Genomic DNA, 13,757 nt, shown 5'->3' with positions numbered 1-13,757 from the left:
TCTCATTCTGGATACCTTGGATTTTTGTAGGTAATCATTTCAGAGGAGATTTTCACTCTGTAGCGGAGTGTACACTGATATTAAACTTCCAGGCAGATTAAAACTGTGTGCCCGACCGAGACTCGAACTCGGGACCTTTGCCTTTCGCGGGCAAGTGCTCTACCATCTGAGCTACCGAAGCACGACTCACGCCCGGTACTCACAGCTTTACTTCTGCCAGTATCCGTCTCCTGCCTTCCAAACTTTACAGAAGCTCTCCCCCAGGCTGTGGCTAAGCCATGTCTCCACGATATCCTTTCTTTCAGGAGTGCTAGTTCTGCAAGGTTCGCAGGAGAGCTTCTGTAAAGTTTGGAAGGCAGGAGACGGATACTGGCAGAAGTAAAGCTGTGAGTACCGGGCGTGAGTCGTGCTTCGGTAGCTCAGATGGTAGAGCACTTGCCCGCGAAAGGCAAAGGTCCCGAGTTCGAGTCTCGGTCGGGCACACAGTTTTAATCTGCCAGGAAGTTTCAAATCCGAGGTATAGTTATGGGCATCTGCATGGCATCATCCTATGCTAACCTATTCATGGGCGATCTAGAGGAATCCTTTCTATAGACACTCAATCCTAAACCCCTGAAGTGATACAGATTCATTGATGACGTCTCTGCAATTTGGATGGAGGGTGAGGACATCCTATCCACATTCCTCCAGAACCTCTATTTGTCCCCATTTGCTCTATCTGGTCCTGCTCAACCCAACAAGCCACCTTCCTAGATGTTGACCTTCACCTCATAGATACCTTCATCATCAGTACCTCTGTCCATAACAAACCTACTAACTACCAGCAATACCTCCACTTCTGCAGTTGCCACTCGTTCCACACCATGAAATCACTCCCCTACAGCGGAGTTCCCGTGGTCATCACATCTGCAGTGTCGAGCAAGTCCCTCTCGAAATATACGAGGACCTCACTGAAGCATCCACTGACCCCTTCCCAACCTTTTACAAAAATAAATCTCCTGTGCCTTACCTTTCCAGTATCCCATCACCTCCCAAAGCCCCACTATCCGGCCACAGAGCAGCATTCCCTTGTAACTGCGTACCACTCAGGACTGAAGCAACTGAATTACGTTCTCTGTTAGGGTTTTGACTTTCTCTCCTCATGCCCTGAAATGAGATATGTCCTGCCCACTATACAACCCACCTTTCCCGCAGTGGTATTCCGACATCCACCAAAACTTAGCAATCTACTTGTCCAACCCCACAAAACCCCTGCTCCCAACTCCAACCTCATGGTTCATAGCCCTGTAATAGACCTAGATGCAAGACCTGTCCCATACATCCTCCCACCACCACCTACTCCAGTCCGGACACACATTCTCCTATCCCATTAAAGCAGGACTACCTGTGAAACCAGTCATGTGGTCTACAAGCTAAGGTATGACCACTGTGTTGTGTTGTACGTGGGCATGACAACCAACAGGTTGTCTGTGCCCATGAAGGGCCACCGAAAAACTGTGGCTAAGAATAAAGTGGACTACCCTGTTGCTGAACACACTGCCAAACATAACATCTTTCATTTCAATGACTGTTTCAAAGCTTGTGCCATATGGATCCTTGCCACCAACACCAGCTTTTCTGAATTGCACAGGTGGGAACTTTCCCTGCAATATATCCTGCGTTCCCCTAACCCTCCTGGCCACAACCACCGTTAGTTATTTACATCACTCATCCAGCCTCTCTGTTCCTCTTCCAGCACTACATAGGCCTCATTCCACCATCACACCCAGTCTTTTTACTTCTCTTTTCCGCTACTACTGCCCTCCCACCTCCTCGGTCCTCCATCTAACCTTATGACTGCACATAGCTGCCCTATCCTCTCTCCACCTCATCCCTGCGCACTCCCGAGCAACACTGCACTGTCCGCAGCCTCTATCCTATCATCCTTTTCCCTCCCTGCCGCAGCCTCCTCCTTACACCACCCAGTCACCCCTCCCATCGCAGTGTGGTTACAGTTGCCTGAGACTGCAGTCATGTGTGTGTGTTCTTTATTTTTGATGAAGGCCTTATGGGCCAAAAGCTTTGTGTGTGACATTCTTTTTGTTGTGCCTATCTGCAACTCAGCGTCTGTTATATTGTGAGTAGCAACTTTCCTTTTCAGAACATTTGGAGAACAGATGTTTCATAATGAAGTTATCATTATATCTGGGAATATTAACTTTTAGTCTAGCTGATAATGGAATAAACAAGCCCTATCTTTTTTAATTTTTTTGTTTTAAGGCTTCTCTGATGTGAAGAGGTAGGAAGTTTCTCAAGGGCAGCTGGTTTGATGTCTTATTACTATTATTGTCAGTATGCCAGATGTATCTAAAAATATAATTTACTGTGTTTGTTAAACTGCCACATATGTAATTATTTTATGTAACAGTTATGTAACTCTATAAAACTAATTTGTATTTGCACACTCACAAATGTTTTTATTCTTTTTAGTCTCTGTTCTATTTTAATACACCTGTAGGTAATATTTAATGGTTTTGAGACTCACTCCTGCGATGTTTTTGTACAAACTCCAAAACAAACCATCACACCATACAATTAATACAACAATGAAACTAGTGCCGTGGTAGTTGTGTAGCTCGGTGTGTCATTTAAAGTGATTCACAAATACTTGCAGATTTTATTTGGGGGTGACTACTTACACAGAATATTGTTGGATGATCTTTCACAAAATCCAAAGGAAATTCTGGTTACATGTAAAGGCTATTTGTGGCACCAAGTTAGTGGCCAGTCACTCACAGATTAGACGGGAAATGAAATTTTGGGTAGCAAAGCAAAAGCAGAAATTCTTAACTCTGGAGCTTTATGCCAACATAATTCTCTTTCTACTGAAAAGGCGAGTGAAGTAGATGTGTTGGTGATTTTGAGAAACGACTGAAATTGTTAAAATTGAGCAAAGTTAGGGGCCAAATGGAATAGCTGTACTGAATTTGCAGCCGAGTTAGTTTCTCTTAACTACAATAGATATCTCAGAGAACCATGTCTAGTAGATGGAAGAAAGCACATACCACACCTACCAACTAATAGGGTAGTAAAATCATCCACAAAACTTCCATCCAATATGCTTGACCTTTATTTGTTGTGCAGTATTGGAACCTATTTTGTTCGAAAGCTTTGGATCAAAGCGGTAAGACAGATGCAGTATCCCTCCATTTTGAAAAGCATTTGACTCCATACCATTTCTACATTTATCAAAAGTAAGATTGTATGGGGGTATCAAATAAAATTTGTGACTTAATTATAGATTTTTTGGTAAGGAGTATCCAGCAGGTCTTGGATGGGGATCACTGACAGATGTAAAAGTACTTCGGGTGTGTCCCAGGGACCGTTGCTGATCATGTTGTATACTAGTGACCTTTCAGACAGTATCAACAAGAACCTAAGACTTGACACAGGTGATGCAGTCACATGTAATGAAATAACTTCTGAAAATATGCAGTCAGATCTTGATAATATTTCAAAGTGATGCAAAGATTGGCAACTTGCTTTACATTTTTGAATACGTAAAATTGTGCATTTCACAGAGTGAAATCCTATGACTGTAACATCAATGAGTCACTGTTGAAATCAGTTACCTCAAACAGATACATGGGAGTAACAACTTGTAGGGATATGAAGTGGAATGATCAGTCAGTCGTTGGTAAAGCAGGTGGCAAATTGCGGATCTTGCATACAAAACACTCGTGCGACCCATCATAGAATATTGTTCAAGTGCGTGGGACCCTTACCAAATAGTACTTATGAGGAAAATTAACAGATACAAAGAAGAGCAGCACAAATCATAACCAGGTTGTTTGACCTGTGGCGGTGTCTGAAAATGTTGAAAGGAATGGACTGGCACACAAACTGTTCTACAGACTTTCTAAGCAGGTTTTCACAGAATAGACATTAAATGATGAATCTAAGAATATACTGCAATTTTCTGTGTATAAAGAGATATTTAAGCCATCATTCTTCCCGCATGAATGCAATGGAAGGAAGCCCTAACAACTGATACAATGGGCTGTATCCTCCGACAAGCACCTCACAGTGATTTGGGGAGTATAGTTGTAGCTGTTTATAGACTGTTTGTTGCTCTCTGACATATAGATCACATGAACCAAACTACTTTTGTCTGACACAGTTTTCGGTTTCATCAGTAATTCTGCTCTTTTCTATTGCTTAATTATATGTTCTTCCCAAATTAATGTTTTTCAATTGTATTATCTTAGTACATATTTTGTGTAATTGACCTTCATAATTAAATGATGAAACCTCCATGTTGGAATATCAACTATAGAAGAAAAAGGAAAGATTGGTGCTCACTGAAAAGATGACACATTGAGTTGGAGACAGGGAAAATTAAGACTGTTACACAATTAGCTTTTGACCAAAACCTTCCTCAGAAAACACACACACACACACACACACACACACACACACACACACACACACTGTGCTGAATGTCAATGAAGCATTCGTCTTTTCAAGCTGAGCATCCATTGTACCTTCACCGGACATTCAATGGAGTAACTTTTTGGGACTCCATTAGTAAATAATCCACTGAAATTCACATGACAAAAAATCTGATGAACTGTGATAATGGCTACCAACTGGGGACTCCATCATTTCCACAATTTGCTTTAAACAGAGACAGTATAGCATACTGATGGCCGTCGTGAGCAACGACTAAGTTCAGCAGTTCCACTAGGTCTTCTGTCATCACTATCTTAAACCCCGTGTAGAATACATGAATTGCACTAACGAATTCGTAACAGGGCAAGTCTTCATCAGCCTTGAATGACTCATCTGCAGATGACAAATATTCTGGAGTGTTGTTAATGGTCACAGTCTGCAAACCCAAAATTTCTTTGAATATACCTGTCAATTTGGAGGGGCCAGTGAAAATGGATCTAGGTTTCATGGTTAATATTTTCAGAATATGTATTTTTATTAATTTTTTTAATAATTTCAGGCCCAGAGAAACAGAGCAACAGTTGAAACCTTCGCTAAAACAATTAGAAACTCTGCAGCAATTCAGACATTTTCTCAACATTAAATTTCAAGAACTTTTGAGAATCCAGAGAGAACATATAAAACAGCTTGAAGCTAAATTGAAACAAAGAGGTATTGTCAGCTTTAAATTTGCTCTTTATTTATATTTTTAAATTTGAATGGACGATATGTTTGTGATGCATTCGTAATATGAAAGTATTTATTTGTTCTGTATTAATGCCGTATAACAGTATAGTCTATAGAAGAAAACAACTCAGTAACTTTTTTTATGCTAGATTTCCAGCCAATGGAGGACAGCTTTGAAGCTAATGGGTGTTTTTAGCGTCACTCCTGCACAGTAATGAATTATTCTCTTTATTACAAGAGTTGCTCTCCAGATTACAAAACCTAATTAATGTGGCCACTGAGAATGACAGTTTCATCATGTATCAGCAGAAAATGAAAATTATCCTCGGAAATGGGAATGACATTGATGTGTTTATAGATTATGGTAAGAATGAGAACAAAATTACTAAACATTTAAAAATTTGATATTTTTTCCTGTTGCCATAAAAATGAACACACACACACATTTGCATTGCATTCAGAGTACTAGATTGATGCTGCAAAACAGTGTAGTGTAGAGAAGAAAGCAAGATTGTTAATATTTTTTTTCCTACTTTGTTTAGTGTAGTTACCGTGTTTCCCAACCCTAAAGTATGATTGACACATTAAATCTGAAGCTTGCATTCCATTAAGCTTGTTTGGTACAGTTGCAAGATATGTGCTGGAGTTGAATAAGAGGAATTTCTGTAGTTTGGGAGTGCGTTAATTTGGATGAAATTTAAATTATATTCACACATCCAGTGGAAAACGAAATCTTTATTTAGTTCAGATGCAGCCAAACTGTATAACTAAATATATTACAGCAAAAAATTGATTGCTGGTCTAGTTTTCAATTTTCTTACACACTTATATACACTTTTGTTTTGCAGTACTGGATGAAAGCATTGCTTACATTGCTTGTATTTGAGTCCACTATTTCTTCAGAATTAGACCGTATTCACATTTGGTATGTTTTATGTTAAAATTCATCAGAGTTTTAATATACTGCCCTTTTTCTAAGAGAGAAAAGGAGACAATGTGCCAGAATTGATGTGAAAGTTTGCTAAGCTAATTAACACGGTTATCTCTTTGGGAATAAAAATCAAAATGCATATGTCTTGATGATGCAATGCACATTACAATATTACAGACAGGATAGTTGCTACTCACCATATAGTGAAGGTCCTGAGTTGCAGATAGGCACAACAAAAAGGCTATCACAAAATGAGCTTTTGCCCAACAAGGCCTTTTTGAAAAAGAAAACACACAATTATGCAAACAAAACTCATACACCCAGACCACACTCTCTGGGAGTTGAAGCCAGACTACGAGCCGCAGCACATGATTGGGGGGGGGGGGGGGACAACTGGGTGGGAGGCAAGAAGGTGGCTGGGGTGAGGAGGGGGAGGAATAGCAGGGTAGGTGTGTGTGTGTGTGGGGGGGGGGGGGGGGGGGGGAGAGACAGTGAAGTGCTGCCAGTGTGTGCATTCAGGGATGAGGTGGAGAGAGGGTAGGGCAGCTAGGTGCAGTCAGGTTAGATGGGGGAGGGTAAAGGAGAAAAGTAGAGACACTGGGTACATTGATGGAATAGAGGGCTGTGTAGAACTGGAATGGGAACAGGGATGGGGCTAGATGGGTAAGGACAATGACTGACTAAGATTGAGGCCAGGAGGGTTATGGGAACATGTTGCAGGGAGAGTTCCCACCTCCACAGTTCAGAAAAGCTGGTATTGGTGAGAAGGTTGCACATGCTACAGGCTGTGAAGCAGTCATTGAAATAGAGAACAGTGTTGGTTGGCGTGCTCAGCACCAGGGCGGTCCAGTTGTTTCTTGGCCAGTTCATCATTGGTCAGTCATGCGGACAGACAGCGTGTTGGTTGTCATGACCACATAGAATGCAGCACAGATGTTGAAGGTTAGCTTGTAGATCACACGACTGGTTTCACAGGTAGCCCTGCCTTTGATGGGATAAGTGACGCTTGAGACTGGACTGGAGTAGGCAGTGGCGGCGGCGGTGGTGGTGGTGGTGGTGGTGGTGGTGTGTGACAAGTCTTGCATCTAGGTTTATTACAGTGCTGTGAGCTGTGAGGCAAGGGGTTGGGGGGGGGGGGGGGTTGTGTAGGTTTGGTGAGTGTCAATACCACTGTGGACAGTGAAATGAGTTACGTGATCTACAAAGCTAAGCTACAACCACTGTGCTGGATTCTATGTGGACATGACAACCAACAAGCTTTATGTCCACAAGAATGGCCCCCAACAAACTGACCAAGAAACAACTGGACCACCCTGTTGCTGAGCACGCCCCCGAACTTGACGTTTATTATTTCAGTGACTGCTTCACAGCCTGTGCCATCTGGATCCTTACCACCAACACCAGCTTTTTGGAATTACGCAGGTAGGAACTTTCCCTGCAATATATTCTACATTCCCGTAACCCTCCAGACCTCAACCTTGGTTAGTCATTGTCCACCAATCTAGTCCCATCCCAGTTCCCATTCCAGCACTACACAGCCCTGTATTCCACCAATGCACTCAGTCTGTTTTACTTCTCTCCTTCTCCACAATCCTCCCACTCCTCTTCCCAGCCCTCCATCTAACCTCCCAACTGCACCTAGCTGCCCTATCCTCTCTCCACCACAACCCTGTAAGTTCCCACTAGCATCACTTAACTTTCCCCACCACCGTCATGCATCCCCGTGTGCGTGCGTGCGTGCGTGCGTGCGTGCGTGCGTGCGTGCGTGCGTGCGTGCGTGTGTGCGTGTGTGTGTGTGTGTGTGTGTGTGTGTGTGGGTGCGTGCGTGCGTGCGCACGCACGCACGTCTCCCCCCCCCCCCCCCCCCCCCCCCCTCCCAGCATGCCCATTGTTGGCTAAAAGCTTATTTTGATGTGCTTATCTGCAACTCAACATCTTCGCTAGGTGATGAGTAGCAACTATCCTTTTTGTAGCATTGTTGCATTTGGTCCTGGATTTTCCATTGTTTGTCAATGCACATTACAGTTTCATAAATATAGTATAAAATCAATGAAATAATACTTTAAATATACATAATTTCCTTAGCAAAAATGTTGGCTGTTATGCTACCTTAGGAGGAAAGATCATCGTGTCTCTTCCATACACTTTCCCACACCAACATCCATCTTTAGGCCTATGTTATCTGAAGTGTGGTTTCATTAATTGTTGCTTTACCTGCAAAATTTTTCACCAGAAAAAGGATTTTTTCCTTTTCAGTTCCTTTGTTTTAGTTGTAGTTACATTTAAGTTGCGATTTGAATTACATTCTCCACCTGGGAAAAATTGAACAGATGCACATCTGGTAAGTACATCTCAGTTGCTTGCAGAAAGCAGTTATAAAATAGTCTTTTTGGTAGTGTCACAATTTATCATTGCTGTTACACTACAATGTTCCTTGTGCTTGATTTCTTGAGTACATAAAATATGCAGAAAGGAATATTAATTATTAAATAAGTTAATCACAACACATATGATGTTTGGTATGGCACATAGGTATGTTGCATGTTAGTATCATTTGAGGAATAGAAATTTGAATGAGAGTATCCACTTATTTGGCTTCTGCAGTCATGTGACAGCAACAGTGAGTGCAAAGAAGTATCACCAAGGTAATAACAAAAAACAAGGCACAGTAGGTTGAATATGGGAAGATTGTGTGCATCCTACGGATCTAGCACCACTGTTGATACTTCAATGTGGTAATTAGTTTCCTTCGTACTGACAACTTGGAAGCATTGTTTCATTGCCTAGCAGCCACAGGTAGTACAAGCCAGATTGGTACACTGTAAAACTAATGCTCGCATTTATGGAAGTGCAGAGAGTTTTTCTTTTTAAAGTGTCACATCATTTCACTTTGTTTAAACTAGAAATCTAATACTGGATTTGTGTAAGTTTTGTTGTTGTCGTGGTATTCACTTCTTTTCCATTTTAAACAATGTCCTGTGCAATGAGTGATGCGAGCGAAATGCAGGAAGTGAAATGGAGGGAGAAATCCATGCTATACATGCAAAGAAGTACTTCGGAAAAGACTTAAGAGGTTCTATTCCCTGTTGGTCAGGTTGTAAATAGAGCAACAGTTTCGAAAATAAGCAAAATAATTGTATTGGTAGCAAAAGAACATTAAAAATATGATGAGATTGGAACAAGAAAACTGCATACACCAGGAAAGAGTTCACAGGAGAAGGAAGTAACAGTTTTTGATGACTTTCAGAACAGTACTGTTCATTGTTTTTGTAGTAAGAGAAATGAACACTAGACATATTTGAGACTGTTTCAGAAAGACCTAATACTTTTAAGGGGAGTTAAATTCATCATGCGTAGTTGTGTACGACCCAGGCTTCAGTGACTCGTGTATTAGTGGCCAAGAATTATTAATGGTAAGTATGGATGACATTGCCTCATGATGCGTAATTGCGCAGAAGATAAAGGGTGTTGCACTCAATATTGTGTGGCTTGATGAAACATGGTTTAATGTCAATCTTTCATCACACATACATAAAATTAATTTCATATATTACATAGAGGTTGAAGCTTTGGTACCCTTAAAGGGTGAAGACAGTACTTGTTTAAAAAAAGGGGGGGGGGAGTAAATTGGTGCCATGCTGGTACTTCGATTAAACTTCATGTTAGTACTTCGATTAAACTTCATGTTAGTACTTCGTTCACAAAAGACAAGCAGTTTGCATTAAGAGATCAATGTTGTAGCTTTCAGAAATGGTTTGAAACAAACGTTATGACAAATCTCGCAACACCATCAGTCATTGTTGTGGATAATGGCCTTTATCATTCTTTTGTTAAAGATAAGACACTAACATTGGCAACAAGAAAACAGTAAATTTTTCAGTGGCTGAACAGGTTGGATGCAGATCTCTGAGATTATTTGAAAAGTCTGTGTTGCTTTAAACTGCATTAATAATCACTGAAATTGCTAAAAGACGTGGGGATGAAATTGTTAGGCTACCTCTTCATCATTGGCATTTCAATGCTGGTATGCTATGTGCATGGATACATATAAAACTGTTTCTGCAAACAAAAAGCTTACCATCTTCAGAGCTGAAAATGTCTTGTCGTAGCTTTGAATCAAATGACTAGTAGTGAGATAGGGAACTAAATGGTGAATGCCACTACAGCTGTTACCCATGCTACAGCCAGAAAAGAAGGCATTTTGGAAAGCTGTTGGAAAAACTTATACATCTGGAAGGGTGCAGTGATAGTTTTAAGAGTGCAAAATAGAGGGGGGGGGGGGGGGGGGGGGGGAGTATTACAATCCGATTGTGACAGTGATGTGAGATAGTGTTTTTCCATTATCATAGCTGTAATGCACTTACAAACTTAAAAGTAGAATATGCCATCAACCATTAATCACCTCACAAGTACTTTGTTCAGATTGCAACTGTTTACATACTGACTGTTTTTATTGAATATAATAACCAAACTTTCACTGTACAAGTTGTTGCAGTTTTTTTGTTTGTTTTTGCTGCTGCTAGAGTAAAGTCCCTGCTACCAGGTCCCCTGCACCAGCAACTGTCAACATTGTTACTAATAGTTCATGTGGTCAAACGGCAGTCATTTGTCTCAAAGGCTACAATTTGTGATGATCAGTAGATGGGGGGCCTCTTTCTAGATTAAATTTAATGTTAATAATTTCACTGTTTAAGTGTACACCATTTGACTTTTGTTTCAAATTGCAAAGATGCCATCTTTCTGATGACCTGCCAACACATTTTAATTGTTTTCACCATCACTCCTACTCATTAATACATTATTTTTATTGCAGGAGCGGGACTGCAGCTTCAAATAATTATTTGAAATTGTTGAGAGAATGTCGAAGAATACCATTGGCCCTAAACAGTAAATTGGAATCCAGCTCCTGCAATGAAATGAATTAACAGAAATTGAATGGAAAATCTGTTTCTGGAGACTGGAGTGCAGGTCCTGCAATAAAAACGTTTAGCTGTGATAAATATTTATTTTCAAAAACAAATGCCAATTTATCTATGATCATTATCTATTTATTTAGTTAGTGTTTAAAAAAATAAAAGTTTATTAAAACCAAAGTAACTTTTTATTACGCTTCTAGTCCTAATGCTTACAATAATTGAAAACTAGCATGTAATGATTTAAAGAGATTGTTTTAGGATGTTATTGTCTCACTGAAAAACACACAGACACACAAATGCAAAGAGGTTGGGCAGAGATGTCAGTCAAGGCAGGAGTACAGAGGCAAAGACGATGCCAAATGAGAGGTGAGGTACGAGTGGCGGCAACTTGAAATTAGCGGAGGTTGAGGCCTGGTGGGTAACGGGAAAAGAGAATGTATTGAAGGGCAAGTTCCCATCTCCCGAGTTCTGATAGGTTGCTGTCAGTGGGATGTATCCAGATAACCCGGGCGGTGTAACACTGTGCACGGCCAGCACATCTTGGCACAAAGGCATGTTTGGCCACAGGGTGATCCTCATTACCAAGAAACACTGACTGTGTCCGTTCCTGCGAATGGACAGTGTTGCTGGTGATTCCCACGTAGAACGCTTCACAGTTTAGGCATGTCAGTTGGTAAATCACGTGGGTGCTTTCAAATGTGGTTCCGCCTTTAGTCCTGTAACCCAGAAGGTGTACATGGTCAGAGTAGGTCTATACCGCACGTCCAGGGCCTCGCTGGGATGGAGCACTTCCTTTCATGCCAATCACCTGCTACCCTACCTAAAACCTCTTTCCTCATTACCTTAGCCAGCATCATCCTAACCCACAACTTCTTCACTTTTGAAGGCCAGACATACCTACAATTAAAGTAAACAGCCATGGTTACCAGGACGGCCCCCTTGTACACTTATAGGAAGCCTTCTTGGTTACCCAAGCCTGCCAAACCAAAGTTTGGTGTCGATATATTTATGACATCTTCATGATCTGGACACACAGTGAAGAAAAACTCCAGAATTTCCTCTCCAACGTCAACTCCTTTGGTTCCATCAGATTCATCTGGTCCTACTCCAAATCCCATCCCACTTTCCTCGACATTGACCATCTGTCCAATGGCGAGCTTCACACATCCGTCCACATCAAACCTACTTACAAGCAACAGTACCTCCATTATGACAGCTGCAACCCATTCTGTATCAAATGGTTTCTTCCCTACAGCTTGGGTCTTCGTGGCAGACGAATGTGCTCCAGTCCTGAATCCCTGAACCATTACACCAATAACCTGAAAACAGCTTTCGCATCCTGCAACTACCCTCTCGACCTGGTACAGAAGCTAATAGCTAAAGCCACTTCCTCATCCCCTCAAACCCAGAACCTCTCACAGAAGAACCCCAAAAGTGCCCCACTTGTGACAGGATACTTCCCGGAACTGGATCAAACTCTGAACGTGGCTCTCCAGCAGACTCCTCAAACCCTGTCCTGAAATAGAATCCATCCTTCATGAAATAAAATCCATCCTTCATGAAATCCTCCCCACTCCACCAAGAGTGTCTTTCCGCCGTCTGCCAAAACTTCGTAACCTCTTGGATCATCCATATGAAATTCCCAAAGCAACTCCCCTACCCTCTGGCTCCTACCCTTGTAACAGCCCCCGGTGTAAAGCCTGTCCTATGCACCCTCCCACCACCACCTACTCCAGTCCTGTAACCCAGAAGGTGTACACGATCAAAGGCAGAGCCACGTGTGAAAGCACCCATGTGATTTACCAACTGATGTGCCTACACTGTGAAGCCTATGTGGGAATGACCAGCAACAAACTGTCCATTCCCATGAACGGACACCGTCAGTGTTTGTTCGTAATTAGGATCACCCTGTGGCTAAACATGCCTTTGTGCACCGCCAGCACATCTTAGCACAGTGTTACACCATCCGGGTTATCTGGATACTTCCCACTGACAGCAACCTATCAGAGCTCCGGAGATGGGAACTTGCCCTTCAGTATATTCTCTTTCCCGTTACACACCAGGCCTCAGCCTCCGCTAATTTCAAGTTGCCACCTCTCGTACCTCACCTCTCATTCAGCATCATCTTTGCCTCTGGGCAGAGATGTCAGTCGAGGTGGAAGTACAACCTCTCTGCCTTTGTGTGCGTGTGCGTACAAATGTATACCTGCCCTTTTTTCCCCCTAAGGTATGTCTTTCTGCTCCCGGGATTGGAATGACTCCTTACCCTCTCTCTTAAAACCCACATCCTTTCGTCTTTCCCTCTCCTTCCCTTTTTCCTGATGAAGCAACCTGGGGTTGCGAAAGCTTGAAATTTGTGTGTGTGTTTGCGTGTTTTTTGTTGTGTATATTAACATACCAGCACTTTCTCATTTGGTAAGTTACAGCATCTTTGTTTTTATGTATATTTTTCCCACGTGGATTGTTTCCCTAGTGGGTGGGTGGATACATTCTGAGACGTAGCCCTTACCCGACTGTTTTCCACTGATTTCTTTTTCTTAACCTAGAACAAAGAATAATGATACGTACTGCAAGATGAATATGAACAAAAATAAAACAAGGGCAATATAATGCAGTTGAATTAAATCCAGCAGTACTGAGGGAATTAGATTAGGAATTCAGATGTTAAAAGTAGGTTAGTTTTGTTATTTAGGCTACATATTTACCAATGATGGCCAGAATAGAGAAGATATAAATTGCAGGCTGACAATAGC

The 13,757-nt window shown here is 41.8% G+C and overlaps 1 protein-coding gene across 7 annotated transcripts in view; it reads left to right on the top strand.

Moving 5' to 3' along the window:
• The window catches only part of LOC126292113 (replication protein A 70 kDa DNA-binding subunit-like), a 53,423-nt gene extending 42,242 nt beyond the window's left edge, over nucleotides 1–11,181 (top strand). For 4 of the 7 annotated variants that reach the window (XR_007552010.1, XR_007552005.1, XR_007552006.1 and 1 more), the window contains 3 exons: nucleotides 4,991–5,142; nucleotides 5,307–5,521; nucleotides 10,902–11,181. The gene's annotated coding sequence lies outside the window, so the exon portion shown is untranslated. The remainder of the gene's footprint in view (nucleotides 1–4,990; nucleotides 5,143–5,306; nucleotides 5,522–10,901) is intronic. The other 3 variants (XR_007552009.1, XR_007552008.1, XR_007552011.1) reach the window with 2 other exon arrangements.
• Nucleotides 11,182–13,757: the final 2,576 nt, after the last annotated feature.

Source organism: Schistocerca gregaria, chromosome 9 (genome assembly GCF_023897955.1).
Source record: "Schistocerca gregaria isolate iqSchGreg1 chromosome 9, iqSchGreg1.2, whole genome shotgun sequence".
Classification (NCBI taxonomy): Eukaryota; Metazoa; Arthropoda; class Insecta; order Orthoptera; family Acrididae; genus Schistocerca; species Schistocerca gregaria.
The sequence above is the reverse complement of the archived record's forward strand: the minus strand, read 5'-3'. Positions and strand labels throughout refer to the sequence as shown.